This window comes from Canis lupus, chromosome 24, assembly GCF_003254725.2.
Source record: "Canis lupus dingo isolate Sandy chromosome 24, ASM325472v2, whole genome shotgun sequence".
NCBI classification, from domain to species: domain Eukaryota; kingdom Metazoa; phylum Chordata; class Mammalia; order Carnivora; family Canidae; genus Canis; species Canis lupus.
In genome coordinates, this window is record NC_064266.1 from 29,330,778 (window position 1) to 29,351,339 (window position 20,562).

The window sequence follows — 20,562 nt, forward strand, 5'->3', positions numbered from 1 at the left end:
GTGTAGTCTCATGAATAAATAAATAAAATCTTAAAAAAAATAAAGATCTTAAAGTTTAACAAGAACACAATATGTAGAATAAATAAAACATGGTACTTGATAGGTAGGAATGGAGTGGGACAAATGAGCTCCGCTGGAGTGAGGCAGGATGTCTCAGTGTTGCCAGGTAGTAAGAGCAGAGGCTGACACAACAGAGTTCCTGGTGATTCCAATTTGGCTTTGCCCTATTAACTTCATCGTCCCTCTCACCCCCCAGCAGAAACCTGAAGGAGAAAGAGGACAGGAGCCATGTGGCTGAGAGGAAAGTTTCTTTTTTAAAATTTTACTTATTTGAGAGAGAGCAAGTGCAAGCATCAGGGAAGGGCAGTGGAAGAGGGAGAGAATCTCAAGCCGACTCCACACAGAGCCCAACTTGGGACCCAAACCCACAACCCTGAGATCATGACCTGAGCAAGATCAATAGACACTTAACTGACTGAGCCATCCAAGCGGCCCCCTGAAAAGAAAAGATTTGAGGCAAGAGCATTTCTGGATTGACTGAGAGAGCGAGGAGATCAGTGTGACTAGAACAGCTGGTGTGAAGGTGAGCAGTAGAAAATGTGTATAAATAAGCTGGTCTCATGCCATTTCCAATTTAGAGGATTCACATAAATGGCTACTAAACAGTTTTTACTTAGCCTACAACTCAAAGAATGAGCATGCTGGAAGGTATCATGTATCTAATAGTAGCCCTGCAGCAACCCACTATAAGCCAGGAAGTTCCAGAAGCTATAATAGTAGAAACATTCCCATGGACTGTGTGGCTCGAGGCTTGTGGAGGAGTGATGTTGCCATGGAGTTGTCTAAGTCAGGATGATGTGCACAGAACTTCCAGCATTATATACCATCAATGACTCTGACTCCATTTCCTCTCCCTTTCTTTCCAAAACTTTCTACCCGGCACATTAAAGAAAAGTTCTTAACTTTATAATGAAAAATAATGCAATACATTTCCTTTATTTAAAAAGCTTTAACAACAGCAACAACAAACCCCCAAAATCTAAGCACAAACCAAGAGGCTTAATAACAGAATAAACTGAGTTCACAACTCAATAAATAAATGACCCCAAAAAACCTTAAGCAGGGCACATCTACTTCAGCAGTGAAGGCTAGATCTATTTACATTGATTATTTGCCAGTCTGCTTTGTCTTTGGTATTATATTTAGCTTTGAAAAATGTTTCCTATTCCAGAGGGCAGCCTGAGCACACGGCTCGAATAACTGGAATTCAGACTAGTGTTCTAGTTTTTCAAGTCATTCATTTCATAAAACAGAAGTTTAAGTCTTGCACTCAAACTTCGCCTGCAAATCACAGAGACACAATACACAGCTCAACTTTAGTAATACCCAACAGTCAGTCAACATTCTTATCAAGTGATCTAAGAAATCACCTAACCTGTATATTCAATGCAGAATTTTAGATTAATAAAGAAAAGGAGAATCATTTTATCAAAGAGCTAAGCAATAAAACAAAAGGATGAGAAAATAAAGAATATTTAACAACAATGCAAAGACTAAATATACCTCTGAAGACTTAGGTGTTACAAAGTAACTGATATGGCAAGAAACTTGTTAGAATTCAGAAGCATACTATTTACCCAGGAAACAAGTTTCTTTGACCCTTCATTGGTCTCTCCAGCCTCTCCCCTCATTTCTTGCAGCCCTGTATGCATCTTGAAAGGTTCACCTGTTGCTTCTGCAGCTGCAGTTCACACCCTGCAAAAGAAGCAGCACACTGTCACTTCGTGAGAAGAGATAGAGTACCTTCTAGGAAGCAGACTTATCCAAGCTCATCAATCTCCTTTCCTAATTTATTTTCACCACAACTATACACAAACAGAAAAACCAAGGCCGGAGGCAGAGAGGAAGGAGAGCATAAAGAGGTTGTACAAACACAAACTAGCAATTTGAAACTATAAAAATGCTAGTAGAAACTGAAAAAATATAAATAGAAATAAGGCAAACTCAATTCTCTCTGATAACAGATCAGAACAAGAGGATTCATAAAATCTGTAATTTTAGATAATTCATAAAATCAGTCATTTTAACACTCTTTCCACCAATGAGTTTCCCTGTCCATCTTCCAGCTAAGTTTGAGATGGCTTAACAGAGATGAGCAAATTAGCTGACGTGTGGCCTTACAACTCCAAGAATGCACACCATTAAGAATGTGCTGTTTTCTGATGCTCTTCCATTCAAAGCCCTGGGGCCTTCCTGGCATGGATTCTACTGGTACAAAAAATGGTCTGGACTGTGAGATCCAGGCCAAGGAACCACATTATCATCATCTTTGTCTCTGACCCTTCCCCCGATGTAGTCCCACTCTGCCCAGTGCCAATGATGGGCACATAGTAATTCTCAGCAAATGCATGCATGAGACAGTAACTATGTGTTTGCAACAAACCACTAGAGACACTTCATGCAATCTTACAATTTCTCAGGAAACAGTTGAAAAACCACTGCTTTGAGTTCTTTCTTTTCTTCCTCCCTCCCTCCCTCCCTCCCCCCTCCTTCCCTCCCTCCCTCCCTCCCTTTCTTTCCCAAAGCATTCTCTTTGGTCAAGATGCCCATTAGCAGTAAAGTGGCCCTACAGTGAGTATAGTAGAGGCTCTCAGAACCTTGGGTAGAACAGTGCTTTGGCACACAGGAGAGGGTCAAAACTAAGTATCTGTGAATGTAAACAAGGCTGCCCTTAAAAAAAAAACCCTCACCAAAGTAGTTCCTCCTCACCCTTCACCATTATTCTTAAGCCTTCATGTATTTTTTTATTTTTTTAAAGATTTTATCTGTGAGAGACACAGAGAGAGAGAGGCAGAGACATAGGCAGAGGGAGAAGCAGGCTCCCCTCAAAAAGCCCAATGTGGGACTCGATCCCTGAACTCCAGGATCATGCCCTGAGCTGAAATCAGAGGTTTTTTTTTTTTTTTTTTTTTTTTTAGATTTATTTATTCATGAGAGACACAGAGAGAGAGAGAGGCAGAGACGTAGGAGGAGGGAGAAGCAGGCTCCACGCCGGAAGCCCAAAGTGGGACTCGATCCCGGGACCCCAGGATCGCGCCCTAGGCCAAAGGCAGGCACCAAACCACTGAGCCACCCAGGGATCCCCTATTCTTAGGTCTTTAATGTTAATATCTCAAGCTTTTACTCTGTATCAGGCACTGTTGTAAGAGCTTTAACTACATTAACTAATTCAATCTTGATAACACCCATATGCAGTAGATTCTATCATTCTAATTGCTTAGGTGAGGAAACTAAGGCACAGAAAGGTTAAGTAAGGAAAATCAAAGGCAGGGTCCCTCGACAAACAGAAACCCATGTAAATGGTGGCCTCCTCTGTATACCTTGATAGCTGTCATGGTAGAGTACCACCATGTCCAGTTAAATTTGCTCTTGTGGGAAAATTTTCCTAATAACTTATTGAAAAATTTAACTTTGAATTCTCCACAACTTAAAAACTGATCTCTTAAAACATTATACAGTGAACATAACAAGAAGTAGATCTTCCTAATTTTGTGGAAATCAGAAGCAATAATTATTAGAAGCCAAATATTTTACCCACAACTTCAGTTTATTATATTTATTCTAGATACTTTGCAATGCTTACCAGATCCCTTCTAACTTTGAAATTGCAAAACCTTTGTTTAAGCAAGGCATTTGCTCTTTCACACTCTAGTTCAATTGAGTGGAACATGATGCTAATGATGTCAAAAACTGTAGGTTCAATCCTTCAAACCAGTTAGCTTTGTTTGCTTCATGTCTACAACCTCTCAGCCTAGATGGCATATTTTGAGTCAGGTGGGGGTGTGCAAGATAATTAGCATAAATACATTTGCTGGAGAAACAAGCCTACAAATAACACAGGGGCAGAAGTAGAATTATAGAACAGAAGCAACAATTCATCATAAAGAAAAGCTTTATGATCATTGGCAAAGAACTTCTACCTTTCTGAGAAGCTCTTCTCAATGACAGGTATTTTGCCAGAATCTAACCTAAAGTCTTTCCTTTAAAAAACAAAAAAGTTATAAAGATAAAAATAAGAAACTAAGATTTTTAGTTTTTGCACAATCTGTTCGATTGATCTGAAAACAGACCTTTCTTATACCTGATACCAAATTCACTGACAATAAAAAGTATATGTGATGGTTGATGATTTTAGAAATTGTCACAAAAATCTCTAGCAGTGCAGCACAGCAAACCATTAGAAAAGTCTTATTGCAATTACACATATATAGCTTAGATTCTTTAAGATTTTTTTTATTTGAGAGAGACAGAGAAAGTGTACATGGGAGCAGGAGCAGGGGGTGGACTACAGGGAGAGGGAGAAGCAGACACCCCGCTGAGCAGGGAGCCAATGGAGGATGGATGCAGGCTCCATCCCAGGACCCCAGGATAATGACCCAAGCCAAAGGCAGACACTTAATTGACTGAGCCACCCAGGTGCTCCTCTTTTAAAATTACTCTTAATTTTCATAAAATCAAAAGCTGTTCCATATCCAAATAATATAAAGTTAAACATAGTTTTTCAAGCTAAGTGAAGAAACTAGCCAACATTAGTCCATACCACATTTTAAAACAACCCAGGGCCCATTCTAGGAGTTTTACCAGTTTCTACAGGTAAAAATGAAAAAGCAAAACTATATTTCTTAATTGTTATTTTAGAAGGAAACCCACTTGGGATCATCTGTCTTCTAGTTTTCCTGCCCACAGCTGGAAAGAACTTTCCCAGTGTACAAATCCTGCAAACACATGGGTTCCAACAGTCACAAGGTAACTATGACAGCAAAGCCAGAGTTATTTATGAGATCATAAAAGCTATATGATGTAATTTTGAAAAACTCACATAACATAAACTCAACCATTTTAAAGTGTGCAATTCACTGGCATTTCGTATATTTACTGTATTCTGCAACCATCACCTGTACCTAGTTCCAAAATATTTCAGTCAGACCACAATGAAAACTTGTACTCATTAAGTAGTCACTGCCATCCCCCTGCTCCAGCCCCTGGCAACCACCAATATGCTTTATGTCCCTATGGATTTGCCTATTCTGGGTATTTGATACAAATGTAAATCACACAATGGGTGATCTTTTATGTCTGCCTCATTTACTTAGCATGAAGTCTTGAGGTTCTTCTACATTATAACATCTATCAGTACTTCATTCTTCTTTTAAGACTGAAAAATATCCCATTGTATGAATATTTCACATTTTGTTCATTCCTCCACTGATGGACATTTGGGGTGTTTTCACCCTTTACTTACTGTGAATAGTGCTACTATGAGTATTTGTGTACAAGTATTTGTTTGAATATATATCTTCAATTACCTAGGGTATATATCTAGAAGCAGAACTGCTGGGTAATATGGTAATTCTATATTTAACTTTTTGAGGAATTGCCAAACTGTTTTTCACAGTGGCTACACCATTTTACATTCTCACCAACAAAGCATAAGGGTTCCAATTTTTACACATCCTTACCAACATTTCTTTTGTTTGTTTTAATCACAGCCATCCTTGTAGGCATGAAGTGGTACCTCACTGTCGTTTTTTTATTTGCATTTCCCTAATGACCAGTGATGTTGAACATCTTTTCAGAGGTGTGTTGGCCATTTTGATATTTTCTTTGGAGAACTATCCAATCAAGTCTTTGCCCATACTTTAGTTGGATTGTCTTTCTGTTGTTGAGTTATGAGTTTTTAATATATTATAAATACTAGGGCCCTAGTACTTGCAAATGTTCTCTCCAATTCTCTAGATATTCTTGCCACTTTCTTAATAGTGTCCTTTAATTCACAAAAGTTTTAAATTTTGATGCAATCCAATTTAGCTATTTTTTTTTTCTTTTGCTGCTTGTGCTTTTGGTGTCATTTCTAAGAATCCATTACCAAATCCAAGGTCATGAAGATTTACCCTTATGTTTTCTTCTAAGAGTTTTGGCTGTTACAATTAGGTCTTTGATCCATTTTGAATTACTTCTAGTATATGGTGTAAGGTTGAGATCCAACTTTATTATTTAGCATGTCAGTATCTAGGTGTCCCAGCACTACTGTTGAAGAGATTGTTCTTTCCCCCGCTGAATAGTCTTGGTACCCTCATCAAAACTCAATTGAATATAGATGATGGGTTTATTTCTGGACTCTCAGTTCCATTCCATTGATCTCTATGTCTATCCTTATGCCAGTACCACATTGTTTTGATTATTGTAGATTTTTAAAATTGAAAAGTATGATTCTTCCAATGTCATCCTTTTTTTACAAGAATTTTTTGATTAGTCAGAGCCCCTTGCAATTCCATATGAATTTTAGGATCAACTTTTCCATCTCCGCAAAAAAGGCTGCCAGGATTTTGGTAGAGATTGCACTGAATCTATAGATCACTTTGGGTAGTACTGCCATCTTTATAATATCAAGTCTTCCAATCCATGAACATGGGATATCTTTCCATTCTATGATGTAATTTTAACTTATCTTAAAATATGCTTGATAAGGTAATGCAGTAAGTTCCTTTAGTTGTCTGTATCTCTATGGTAATCTACTAACACTCTGGAGTAAGTCACAAATATGAAGTTTACACTTGCCATGGAGAGCCCAAATATTCATATTCCAGAGACACAGTATCAACTATTCAGGGTCTTATTGTTTGCTTTTGCCTACAGAAAAGGCCAGAACTCAATGATTTTCACTTCCCTCATTTAAAATTAATTTTCATCATCTTCAGTTCCTAGTAGAGAAATTTATACACAGGAACCTTGTATGTTCGCTGATAAGAATAAGTTGTTTAGGGGTGCCTGGGTGGCTCAGTTGGTTGAGCATCTACCTTTGGCTTGGGTCATGATCCCAGGGTCCTGGAATGGAGCCCCACATCAGGCTCCCTGCTCAGAAGGGTGTCTGCATCTCCGTCTCCCTCTGCTCCTCTCCTCTGCTCCTACTCTTGCTCTTTCTTTCAAATAAATAAAATCTTTTTTTTAATAAAATCTTTTTTAAAAATACATTAATATACTTCACAGAATGGTATCATGAACTTTCTTCCACATAGTTCAAATCCCCCATAAATTGATTATGAAATATTAACTACTTTGCCAAAGAATGTGTTCAAACATACTTGGTTATTTAGAGCCTAAAGACTGGTAGGGAGGGGAGAAAGACTTTCCAAAAGTCTTTTCTCTAAGATTTTTTTTTGCTAAAGTCCATGAGAATATAATTGTTTGAAGTTATAAATGTAACTTGGTCTGGGCACAATCTGTTCTTTGCTCTTTTTTTTTTTTTTTTTAAGATTGTATTTATTTGAGAGAGAGAGAGAGTACAAGCCAGGGGTAGGGAGAGGTAGAGGTAGAGGGAGAAGCAGACTCCTTGCTGAGCAAGGAGCCCAATGTGGGGACTTGATCCCAGGATCCCAAATCATGACCTGAGCCAAAGGCAGACACTTAACCGACTGAGCCACCCAGGCATCCCTGTTCTTTGTTCTTGTATCAAAATTATAATTGCAGATAACCTAATAACCCAGGAAAAATTACTCTGGCTTTTTCTAAGAAAAAGGAAATTTTCAAGGAAATTATATATCCCCCACAAGTAAAAGTCATCTTAAGACCAGTAGATTATTAGTCTGATGGGCAGTGGTCGCTTCAGTTTCCATGTTTGGTGCCAACTTTTCAAAGCTTCCATTTACACCTCTTCTCAACATATGGGTCACATGGGACTCATGGTCCATAGTAATTCCAGTAACATCAAAAAGAGTTTTAAGAATCAAACTGCTTATAAATAACTTCAATCAGAAAATACTGTCTGGTTTTGAAATAGACAACTAGCAACCAAATCCTGGGGAAAAGACACCTAACTCCATGTTTTGTCATCTATAATGAAACCAAAGGCAAAAAAAAAAAAAAAAAAAAAAAATCTTCTGGCAGGTGCTCAGAGGCGGTGCCTTGGCAGGGAATGTCAGTTAATGCAAAGTTAGAAAGTCTGATATCTGTTTTGTTTTTTAACCAGAAAGTTTAAGTTGAAGAGAGCAAGGAAAACGGAGACAAGGAAAAAAACCAGACCTAACAAGAAATGAGGGGCAGAAGATAATCAGGTAAGTACCTGACACAACGAGGGAACAGATAGACAACAGTCCAGGGAGGGGGGAGAGCTGGCCTAGAGTGTACAGGGAGTGGACTCCTTGCTGGCTGGGCCTGCTACCAAGCGTCAGATGGCTCTTTTAGCACAGTTACCAGCAAAGCTGGTCAGTATAACATCCGTGATCTACACACCTTTCATGGCAAGAGTTTTGCCATAAATTCTTCTACAGCATGGCAGGTGGAGGGCACCTCTCCCATGGTCCTGCCACTGCCTAATGAGGGCCCCCACAATATCCCATCCTCTAAGAGTGTTTTCAACAAGCTAACTGAATAGCAGTACTTCTCCCTCCACATTTCCTCAGCTCTATTTACACTCAGTTAACCTGAACTGGGTGTTAAGATTCAAGAGACAGATGTAGTAATAAAGGGGCATTTGCCCAAGGAAATGAGATAAAGGCCATATTCCCCCTTGGTTGGTGATAGCACAGAGGGAAATGAACTCCACAAGCAAGGAGATTAGAGGAGGGGGTGCTGTGCCCTATTCTGTCCCAGGAATACATATCCTGGACCTCTTAAACCTAGAACTCATAATTCCTGTTCTTGGGCAATGGACTGAATACCTGCATGTATGATAGTCACTTGAGCCTAGGGAGGAGGTTTTTCTTCTAGTTATCAGATCACGTACCTCCAAGAGGTCGTGGGTTTTTTACACAGCTCATATTGGAAGAGCAGTCAGAGGCTGCAGAGCAAGTGCTTCAAGTCCTGCTGGAGCTCCTTACCCCAGAAGCCCCAGCAGAAGGGAGCCCAGATGGGCACTCGGGTAATACTTGCTGCTGGACCAGCTGGGGTGAGGAAGCACCCCGCCCCACTCTCGGTGTGATCAATGCTCAGCATTCTGAGTAACCTCAAACAGCTGCTGTGATTTGGTCTCCAAGTAGTAGGGGCTTTCTCGGTCCCTGATTGGATACCCTGAGCTCTTTCACTGCTTAGCTTTGTCTCCCGCCCTGTAAAAGGAGCTTTCAGTTCATCTACAGGCCTGCCATTCTGTGCCCAGGAGCTGAACTCCTGAGGCATCTGCGTTGGACTTGTCTGGCCGCTTTAGTTTTGCTCTGTGCCCTCTCTGTGGTGGTCTTAGTTACAAGCTCCTAGAAACAAGCCCTTGACTGCAGGGCAAATGCCTCATCTGCAAGCATGCTAGACAGGAAAAGAGAAGCAGGGTGGCATGCTTGGGCTTATAACACAGCTACAAAGCCACCCCTGATTCTAAGATAGCCCAAACCTGGACACATCCTACACATCTGTAAACACGAGCATGGATAAACAAATTGTGGTATTCACACAATACAATACCACCCAGCAACAAAAAAGAAAGAATCCATTGCACTATATGGATGAAATCTCAAAATCATGTTAAGCAAAAGAAGCTCTACATAAAGAATATATGATATCATTCTATTTATATGCAGTTCTAGAAAAAATGAAATTAACCTATGGTGGTAAAGATCAGAATACAGATTCCCTCTGGATGATGAAGACTGACAAGGCAGCAGTAGTGACAAAAAGGATCTACACATTGATTGGGGTGGTATTTATGCAGGTATAAACATTCATCAAAACTTACTGGACTATACATTTAAAATCTGTACATTTTGCTATATGTCAGTGGTATCTCAATTTTTAGAAATAAAAAAGCTCAAAAAAGTCTTCATAAAAAATGGCAAAAAACAGTTTTCCATCATGTTGCACTTATGTGGCTGACCATATAAGAAGATATTTGAAGGGCTCAAACATACTTTAGACAAAGATAAATCTCTTTAAAGTACTATAGAAATTGGGGATCCCTGGGTGGCTCAGCGGTTTAGCGCCTGCCTTTGGCCCAAGGCATGATCCTGGAGTTCCGGAAATCGAGTCCCGTATCAGGCTCCCTGTGTGGAGCTTGCTTCTCCCTCTGCCTGTGTCTCTGCCTCTCTCTCTGTGTCACTCATGAATAAATAAATAAAGTATTTTTTTAAAAATTTTCCTTATTATACTTACTGTAAAAATGTGGAAAATACAAAAGAATGTAAGAATATAGGGGGGAACTTCATATAATCCAAATTTTATTTTTTATTTTTTTAATCCAAATTTTAAAAACAATTACTGTTACTGTTTACTTCTCTTTGTACATTTTCTTATAGAATTGATATTCTAGATAAATCTATTCTAGAGTATATCTATTTTTTCATTTAGCATCCTTAAAAACCACATAAACATCTTCCCTATGTCATTAAAATCTAAATGCTTATTTTTGTTAACTTCATTTTGTTTGTAGAATTTTGTTAGCTGCACAGATGTACATAATTTAACAACTGCTCTGTGTCAGGCACTTGAATATGTTCATTGTGGTTTTGTTTTTATTTACTTTATAATGTGGGGATAAACATTTCTCCATAGGTTTCCTTGGGATAGATAGCATTTAAATCCCTGGGTTAAAAAGTATGAACTTTTGGGAATCTCTAGGTGGCTCAGCGGTTTAGCGTCTGCCTTCGGTCTAGGGTGTGATCCTGGAGTCTGGGAATTGAGTCCCATGTCAGGCTCCCTGCATGGAGCCTGCTTCTCCCTCTGCCTGTGTCTCTGCCTACCCCCCCCTCCTCTCTCTCTCTGTCTTTCATGAATGAATGAATGAATGAATGAATGAATAAATAAATAAATAAAACAAACAAACCTTAAAAAAAAAAAAGTATGGACTTTTTAAGTAGGCTCCATGCTGGGCTTGAACTCATGATCTTGAGATCAAGACTTGAGCTGAGATAGTCAGATGCTTAACTAAGCCATCAAGGCACCCAAAAGTATGAACATTTTTAAGGCCCATATTGCCAAACCACATTAAGAATTGTATCAATTTGCATTCCACAAACAGTATATAAGAATGTCCATACTCCCACACCCTTGCTGGGATTAAATTCTCTTTTATACATACCTCCCATCCCTCATAAGCTCTCCCCCACCACACCTACTCCCTCAACACACCTTGCTAATTTGATATGTGAAAATGGCATCTTGTGACTTTAAATGCATTTTTCACTAACGGAATAAAGTCATTTTTCATTTGGTGAAACCACTATAGCTCCCCATCTCTGAAGAGTCTGCTTAATCCTTTATATATCTGACACTTTTCAGAGGTAACCAAAAAGTGTTTGGGGACTTCTGGTTCATGACAAATAATGAAGCATTAGAACATACTTCTCCCCTTCCTTAAAATGACAATATAAAAGACTATATATTTGTAACAGTAAGAGTATACGTTATAAAAATATAAGAGACAAATAAGTCCACAGAGCACAGGATAAACTGGAAACATGCCATCAGGAGAACCATAAGGAATTCTGCTCACCCCCTCAAGCCATCAGAACTGAATAGTAACAGTGCTAACCACTAGAGGAACCTGCAACTGAAACTGAGCAAAAGACTTCCAAAAATGTGAGTGTGCCCAAGAGAACTGCGGGGGGGGGGGGGGGGGGGGGAAGCAAACCCAAATTCAGAGACAGTAGAAGCTGCATGTGGAAGTAGAAGTGGGCCAGGGATTGGTAGGAGAATAAAGATCCATAGAAAAGCTGTATCCCCCAGGGCTCTCAGGAAGGCTAAGTTATGAGAAGAGCTCTCTAGAATAAAGATGGGGATCGGCAGTAGGGGACCACCCACCTAAGGGCTAGGACTGGAGACTGAAGAAATAGCACCACAAATGACAACACATACACCCCCTTAGAACCCTGAGCAATATCCCAGCCACCGAGCAGGACTAGAGTTTTTGTACTCTGAATTTACTCCTAGAACAATTTCCACCTATGCTGGGGGAACCTGCTACAGTTGCTACTCTAATCACCCAACCAGAGTTCCCAACCAAAGCCACACATCAGAATCATCTGTGGTGCTTTTAAAATATACCAATTAAAGGGTGCCTGGGTGGCTAAGGTCAGGATCTCTAGGATCAAACCCCACATTGGGCTCCCCGCTCAGCATGGAATCTGCTGGTCTCTCTCCCTCTGCACCGCCCCCCCCCCCCGGCTTGTGTGTGTGCATGCTCTCTCTCTCTCTCTCTCTCTCTCAATCTTTCAAATAAATAAATAAAACCTTTTTTAAAAATACCAATTGATGGGCAGCCCGGGTGGCTCAGCAGTTTAGCGCCACCTTTGGCCCTGGATGTGATCCTGGAGACCCGGGATGGAGTCCCACATCGGGCTCCCTGCATGGAGCCTGCCTTTCTCTCTGCCTCTCTCTCTCTCTCACTCTCATGAATTAAAAAAAACTGATATACACATAGCCAATAGGCTTGTGAAAAGATACTCAATATCAATAATTATTGAGGAAATGAGATATCGCCTCACATCTGTTATAATGGTTATTATTTAAAAAGCAAGAAATAAGTGGTGATGTGGAGAAAAGGGAACTCTATGTACTATGGGTGGGAATGTAATTTGGTGCAGCCACTAAGGAAATAGTATGGGGGTTCCTCAAAAAATTAAAAATAGAACTACCATATAATCCAACAATTGTACTTCTGTATATTTATCTGGAGAAAACAAAAACACTAACTCACAAAAGATATCTACCCTGCCATGTTCACTGCAGCATTATTCACAATAGACAAGATATGGAAACAATTTAAGTGTTCACTGATGGATGAGTGGATAAAGAAAATCTCGTGTATATACACACAGTGAGATATTTTTCAACCATAAAAAAGAAGGAAATCCTGCCATTTGAGACAACATGCATGGACTGCAAAGGCATTCTGCTAAGTGAAATAACTCAGACAGGCAAAGACACTTAGATGTGACAGGAATCCCATTTATATGTGGAATATTAAAAAAAAAAAAAAGCAGCTCATAGAGAATAGATTGGTGGTTGCCATGGGGTAGGGGGCGGAGCAGTAAAGGATAGGTGAAATGGGTGTGGAATGAAATGGAGGAGAAGCAAGAGTGGAAGCTGAAAGAGAAGGCACAAGGTAACTGCAGAAGTCTTGGGTGACAGTGGCCTGCATAGAGCACTGGCCCTGGAGACGGGTTTTCTATGTTGGAAGCAGGATCAGAAGGCCTTCTAGTAGAGTGGGCATGAAGGATGGAGCTGTAAGGATAACTACCAGGTTTAGGACTTTAAAAACTAAATTCTTTTTTTTTTTTAAGATTTTATTTATTATTTGAGAGAGCAGAGAGAGAGCAAGAGAGAGCACGAATGCAGGGCAGGCAGAAGGAGAGAGGGAGAAGCAGGCTCCCCATTGAACAGGATGCTCAGGGCTTGAGACCCCAGGACCCTGAGATTATGACCTGAGCCGAAAGCAGATGCTTAACTGACGAGCCACCCAGGTATCCCAACAACTAAGTTTTTTTTTTTTTTTTTTAAACAACTAAATTCTTAAAGGTACCATTTTACCAAAATGAGGAAGACCAGAAATCAGCAAGTTGTCAAAAAATACAAAATACTCTTTTGGTGCTTTTGCTCTGGACTATTTTTTCATTTAAATTCTAGATCCAGTGATATGCTGCAAACACCAAGGGCAAACACATAATTTCTCTCTCATCTTCCCTAACAAGTAACAATCTTCCTCAAGCACATATTTTTATGCATATTTAACACTGTAGGGTCAATGCCTTAGAGGTCAGTAGGCACAATTAGGCCCCCCAAGCTTCTAATGAGGTCCACCCCTAAGTTGGTAGCTGAACGTCAACTCTAGAAATCGAGGTCCATTTCCTCAGTAAAACTGAGGAAACAAGAAATCTAATTAAATGTATAGTGCCTTGTGACTACTTTTCACAAGATAATTATTTTGATCAACCCTTGACTAGTACAAGTAATAACACTCAAAATTCAGTGCATCACCAAAGATACTTCACAACTCTTTAGATGTCCCATCTCTATGTGGATGGTGATTTTCTAATATCCCAGAAATGAGACTTGCCCACAACCTGCATCTGTCCAGCTGTGCTTTCCAAAGTCCATAATATGGAGCTTCAGCTATCCACTAACTATGCAGTTGAAAGACTTCCTATAAAAGACTGCCCACCACTAAGGGCAAAGGCAAGTACATTCCCTGAGTAGGCCATCAAGGAGTATTACTCTAACTGATCAATGGTCTCTAAATCAAAGATAAATATGAGCAATTGCATTCTCTAATCTCCAAGATAGACTGTTCAGAACATAGCTGCTCGAGAACAGTATACAGAAAGTCATAGAAAAAAGTCTTGGGTGGTAAAAGGGTAAGGAGAGAGATAAAGGAACAAACTTTACCCTCTATACTTGCATGTATTTTGGCTGTTACGTGTGTGTGTGTATTTTAGCATATTACATAATTCTAAAAAGAAAAAAAGGAAACATTATATAAAACCTCTACTTCTCAAAACTTTGTAACAGAAAACAGTTTCTCCAAAGTAATGAGAAATCTGTACTTGCTTCATGATACAATTAGTGAATAAGTAATGTTTATTATATAATTACTTTAAAAGGATTACAGTTGTTGATCAAATAAACGAATTCTAAAATATTTATTTGGTTCTTAAAAGCCACCAAGCACTATGCCATCCTAGACTATCTCCGGCTCTCAAACCACTCACCTCCCTTGCCCCACCTCCTCTGCTCCAACTGCTTCAAATCCCACCTTGTATGCCCAAAGCCAGCTTTCTCTCAAGCACAGAGCTGGCTGCCTACGAGATACCTGCTCTTGGATGGCCCACTGCCTCCCAAGCTCAACATGTCCCAACCCCAAATCATCATCTTCTTCAGACCTTATCCATTTCCTTTATTTCATGTCTGACTGCAACTTTAGAGCCACTCATTCATGAACTTGAAATTTCCATGGTAATAGGGACTTTTTGCTCAATCCTATCATCCCTTTTGCCTAGAACAGTGACTGGCATACAATAGACAATAAATATGTTACATGAATAAATGGTTAAAATTGTATGCTTTAATGTTAATCCCAAACTTAGAAAACTAAGAAGTTCTTGGGATGTTTCCCTAGCCAATGCCAAAGTTTATCAAAAAGGTGATACATTAGATGTCCACAGGCAGAAACCGGACTGTAGAAGACAAGTTATAGCTGGCCAGAATGTTACCTGGATCAAAACAAAACCAGCCAACCAATCTGTACTTACTGAGGGCCCAAAAGCTTTCCATAGGTAATTACCACTCTTATCTTATAACAAATTCCTTCCTTTATATTATATGCCCTTGACCCCTAATCTATCTCCATCACCACAGGTGCTGGGCATAGGCTGAGGGCATTTTTGCACTGTAAAGGTGACTATCCCAAATTATCCTTAAAGCCCCTTTGAATTTCAAGACTCTCTAGTTTTATTTAAATATACTTAGTAATTTTTTTTACTTAGCAATTTTTTAACATTAAGGTATTAAGTTGAATAGATACAAATATTTGGGAAGCTGTAAGAAGAAATCAACTCATTTTTTGGACATGCTAAATAATGGGACCTAACAAATATTCTTGAATATATAACCATTTTCAATCATCACCAGGCCACTGGTGAATAACTTAGTTTCAATTGTGTTCTTTAATGTAACTGTGCTTCCGATTTCAAGTTCATGAGTGAGTGGCTCCCAAGTCACAGTCAAATAGAGAGGAAATAAAGGAGCTCCTTGTTTTATTTCAAATTTGAATTTAAAGGGCTGCTTACATCACTGCACTGTTACAGATCAGAGTGTCCCTCAGTACATATCGTTTTATTCATGAAGACGTCTGTCTTCCTTTGGGTAACATGTCAAGGATAAGATCTTGATTTGTACCAATAAAAGTACTGGATATATCTGTAAAAACACTGAAGATTCTGCATTTTCCTTTCAGCAGTTTCAACAGCGTTATTTAGTACTGTCACACTGTTGACACGATCCAGGATACTAGGGAAAGCTTTCTGTCCCCTAAGCTGCAAATGCCACAGGGAAATGACCCTGTCTCACTTGTTCACTGCTATTTTTCTGATGCTTAGCAGTATGTCTGACAAATACTAGGTGGTCAATAAAAGTTTGTTGAACAAATAAGGAAATTTCTTATGTAAATATTCACCTCTATCCTAGTTGTAATTTTAGCAAAAAAGACACATATAAACTAAAAACTAGTAATAAGAAGTCCAAACACATTCCGGGCAAAGGTAACATTTGAACAAGAGGGTTTCAAGATGACCCATTTGAAAGAAAAGAAAGAGAAGCAAAGGGACCTGTTTCATATATTTGAAATGAAAACCTAATTACATTTGCCTAATTAAATTATGAACATACCATAAAAGCTTCAATTATGCACCAGAATAGGTTCAGAATATTTAGCAAAGGACAAACTGGAGATTAACATTAAATTCACAGAAAAGTCCACTGCTTTAGTACTGGTAATGTTCTGCTTCTTGGTCCAGGTGCTGGTTATACAGATCCATTCAGCTTGTGAAAATTCGCCAGCCTCTATACTTATGTTCATTTTTCCCTATGTATGTTATACTTCAATGAAAAGGTTGTAAAAAATTATTTCTCTGTTAACTTACATACTGAAGTATTACAGGTAAAATGATAAGATATCTGGAATTTGCTCTAAAAGACCAGAAGAGAGAGGTGGGTGTACGGTGGTGGGTAGGGAAGAGGATGAAGAAGGATGGGGAATAAATGAAACTAGATTGTAAGATGTTGATATTAAAAAAAAAAAAGATGTTGATATTGTCAAGATTATGTAATGAGTTCATAGAGGTTTATAATACATACTTGGAAAATACTATAATGAAAAAAAATGTTAAAGAGAAAGCATGATTGCTGCTGCAATGTGCTTGCAAATGAGCAGATGGAAGAAATCTGGTTTATCATAGAAAACTATCATTGTGGGGCACCTGGGTGGCTCAGTGGTTGAGCGTCTGCCTTTGGCTCAGGTCATGATCCCAGGATCCTGGGATCGAGTCCCACATCTGGCTCCTTGCAGGGAGCCTGCTTCTCCCTCTGCCTGTGTCTCTGCCTCTTTCTCTCTCTCGTGAATAAATAAAATCATTAAAGAAAAAAAACACATCGTTGTGGAAAGGGAGGAAATTCATGGGTAAACTACAACAGCAACATGTCACTCCTAACCTGTCCCCCGTATGCTTAAATGATGAACTTGGGGCTTAAGGGCTTTGAGAGTGCAGGGAGAGGGGCATTTTTTGGATATTCAGTGAACAGAATACTTTTCAGGGTGGAGGCCACACCTACTATATTCAAAACAAAAAGAAAAGATGGTCTATACAGGTACAATGTAAGAGTGTGTGTATGTGCATTGTGATAATTGCAACAATCAAGCTCTAAATTGCCATGACTAGGGCACTGGGTCAAATGCACTTTGAAAGGTACTATCATATCCTCTGATATCCCAAAAGTCTGCTTAGGACTGCTTAGAAACGCTAGTCAGTTTCTACACACCACCTTAACCTGTGGAATGATTCAAAGCAAAACTTTTCTTTCAAGAACATTAGCAGAATACTTCTTTCCATTCATCCTACAGCTTTGAGGAAATATGAGCCTATCTCACAAAGAGGGAATCTCTAACACAGAGACACACCCTACTGAGATCACATTGAGCTCTACAAAATAAGTGTAAATGCCTTTGTCATCCAAATTTTGACATAATAATCATCTCTTTATGCCCCCAAAAAAGTCTTGGACATAGTGTTTTCTGCTTTGTGTAAAAGGCGAAAGAAAAGCACCCATCCCCTAAGCCTGGAGATTAAAACCTTGGAGAAAAGGGGGATCAGATGCTCATGACCTCCTCAACCTGAGTTCTACAGAACTCACTTGCTAATCTATTACTGAAGGGCTGCCAGCTGCATGAGTATCTTTCAGTTCAGGAATGTAATTTCAACAATGCATCCATTTTCTCCAAATTCCAATAGAGCTAAAAAAAATTGGATGCTCCATAATATTTCTTATAAAAGAATTTTATCAGTAACACTATACTTTCTCACCAACATTTTAAAAACTATCTATCTATTTAGTTTCTCTTTGGGTAACTTTCTGGTATACGAAAGTATGACAGATAAATAATTTTAAAAATGTGTTCAGTATACATGATCACTTTATCAAATGTCCAGATAACAAGAAACTTGAAAAGATACTAAATATGTTGGATACGCTGGAAGTAAGAGTCCAATTAAACATGCAGGGAGAGGCATACAACCACCTGGAAGCCGGCAAAATAGCACTACTCTTATTTTCCTTACCTAGTGAGGTAGGAGATGAACCTCTGGGTATGAGCTCAAGTAACTGCAATCAGAGAGTATCAGTTAAGGCTCTGATGGGTACAACACAGTGATCTACACAGTAAGGGATTTGTTTTCATGAACAACTCCAAAAACCTTGCCTTGCTACTCAAGTATGACTTGATAGACTCAGCATTAGCATCACCTTGGAACTTATTAGAATGATGGACTCTCAGGTTGCACAAGGACCTATTGAATCAGAATCTGCATTTTAACCAAATTCCCATATAATCTGTATGCACACCACAGTTTGAAAAGCCTTGGATTAGGGGATTACTGTCAATTTGAAGGGAGGTTTCCACAGAGCACTTCCGTGGGCCACCCCTGTTCCTCATTTTTACTGATGACTCACATGAGGACATTGAAGAGCCCTCATCAAATCCCAACTGACACTAATCTAAAAGGAAACACTCAACTGCACAAGCACCTCTCAGAAGAAACCAGGCTTGACAGCAGATCACATGAAAAGATACAAACAACTAGGGATTTTCGGGGGAGGGGCGGGGGGGGGGAGTAATGCTCACTTGAATGTATTACTGCAAATCAGACTACTTCTGGAGAACTGCCTGCCAATCTGGCCACATATTCTAACAGAATAACTGACAGCAAACTGTGGCCACAGACAATGGTGAGCAACGGACAAGGGGAAAGGCTCTAGAAATTCTATCATGGGGAATGGCTGAACTGGAGGATATTAAACCTGAAGCAGAGGTGATTAGGTGGGGATATCACCGTTATATTCATACATTTGAAAGACTGTCTCGAGACATTTCATTCTGCAAATGTGTTTTTGAGCAGCTGCTATGTGCCAGGAACTATGCCAAGAGCTAAGGACACAGAGAGCAAACACCAGAACCAATATCTGATTTTCTCAAGTTTTCAGACCAGTAGAAGAAACTTGACTGTTGCTTGAGAAAGCAGAACTATGGCTCATGAAAGGCAAGTGGAAGGGCAATGGCACCATACAAGGACGCCCTTCTGGCCAAAGGGCTCCAGCTTTGTGAAGGAGTGCACACACAAAAGTAACTGAGCAGAGTGGGCCAGGGAGGAGATGACCACTCCCAGGGAAGAGCCCAGGGGACTGCCAGGCCAACACTAATATTCCAGAGCTGCAGGATAACTGGGACCAACATCATTAATCAAACACAAGATCTGTTCAGAATTATGCTGCATTCAATTTAGCCAAGAACAATTTTTTTAAAAAAGCCTAATTACAACTTAGGGTTTCAGCTAAATTTTATATGTAAACATCAATGATACTTAATTTCTCCTTTAGTAATAATCTTTAAAACCTAGGCTTTAATAAAAACCCACATTAACATTTTAAGTGACATCTCTGCTTAATGACTCATTTTAATTGTAATCTTGATTCTCTCAGTAATCCCTAAAACTACCATGTTTAATGTTCTTTGATATACCTTCGGAGTTGCTCATCTCACTTCTGAGAAATTATTCTAAAAAAAAATAATAACAACAACAATTCCTTTTCCTCTGCCAGAAAGAACAAAAGAGGGAAGGGTGGGAAACTAGTGCATGAAGATGCAAATGAACAATGTTTTTAAAGAAAAATATTAAACCAATATTCAACAAAATTGCCAATCTATTCCATGACATGAAACAGGGTAAATAATAATATACAACAAGTAGGAGAATGTTTAAGGTAAACTGATAAACTATTATAAATAATTATGAAAATTATACAGCAACATAGAAACACACTCATAATGACAAGAAAACAATGTAAACTTGTATAATTTCAGCCACATAAACCTTTTGCATGGATGCAACAAAAGCTAGGGAAAAAAAGAAAATTTTAAAGTTTATTTTCTAGGGTGTTAGGATTCCTCTTTTACTTAAAATTTCCACTTCACTGTTGACTATTCAAAAAAAAATAAACATGCTGAATGTATCAGGAATTGAAAGAATTTTAACTTATTAAGTGTAATAATTTATACATGAGGGGTGCCTGGGTGGCTGGCACAGTCGGTTAAGTGACTCTTGGTGGTTTCAGCTCAGGTCTGATCCGGGCTCTGCGCTCAGGGGAGAGTCTGCTTGAGTTTCTCTCCCTCTCCTTCTGCCTCTCCTCACTGCACACGTGCTGTCTGTCTACCTCTCTCTCACTGAAATAAAGGATTTGAGGGGGGGGGGACAGAGAGCACAAGTGGGGAATAGAGGGAAAAGCCAGCTTCTCGCTGAGCAAAGAGCCCAACGTGGGGCT

At 39.3% G+C, this 20,562-nt stretch overlaps 1 protein-coding gene and 1 long non-coding RNA gene across 10 annotated transcripts in view; one reads left to right on the plus strand and one right to left on the minus strand.

Annotated features, from left to right (window-relative positions):
- The window catches only part of ZHX3 (zinc fingers and homeoboxes 3), a 125,152-nt gene that overhangs the window by 62,905 nt on the left and 41,685 nt on the right, over positions 1–20,562 (minus strand). For 3 of the 9 annotated variants that reach the window (XM_025470077.3, XM_049100672.1, XM_025470076.3), the window contains exon 2: positions 1,638–1,755. The exons of 2 other annotated variants lie outside the window; for them this stretch is intronic. The gene's annotated coding sequence lies outside the window, so the exon portion shown is untranslated. Of the gene's footprint in view, positions 1–1,637; positions 1,756–4,710; positions 4,800–20,562 lie in introns of those variants that run through there. 4 more of the 9 variants (XR_004809021.2, XR_003145157.3, XM_025470075.3 and 1 more) reach the window with 3 other exon arrangements.
- On the plus strand, positions 4,537–10,183 carry LOC112673962 (uncharacterized). The gene is made up of 3 exons (XR_003145159.3): positions 4,537–4,806; positions 8,027–8,111; positions 9,564–10,183. It is a non-coding gene; the product is annotated as an uncharacterized LOC112673962 (long non-coding RNA).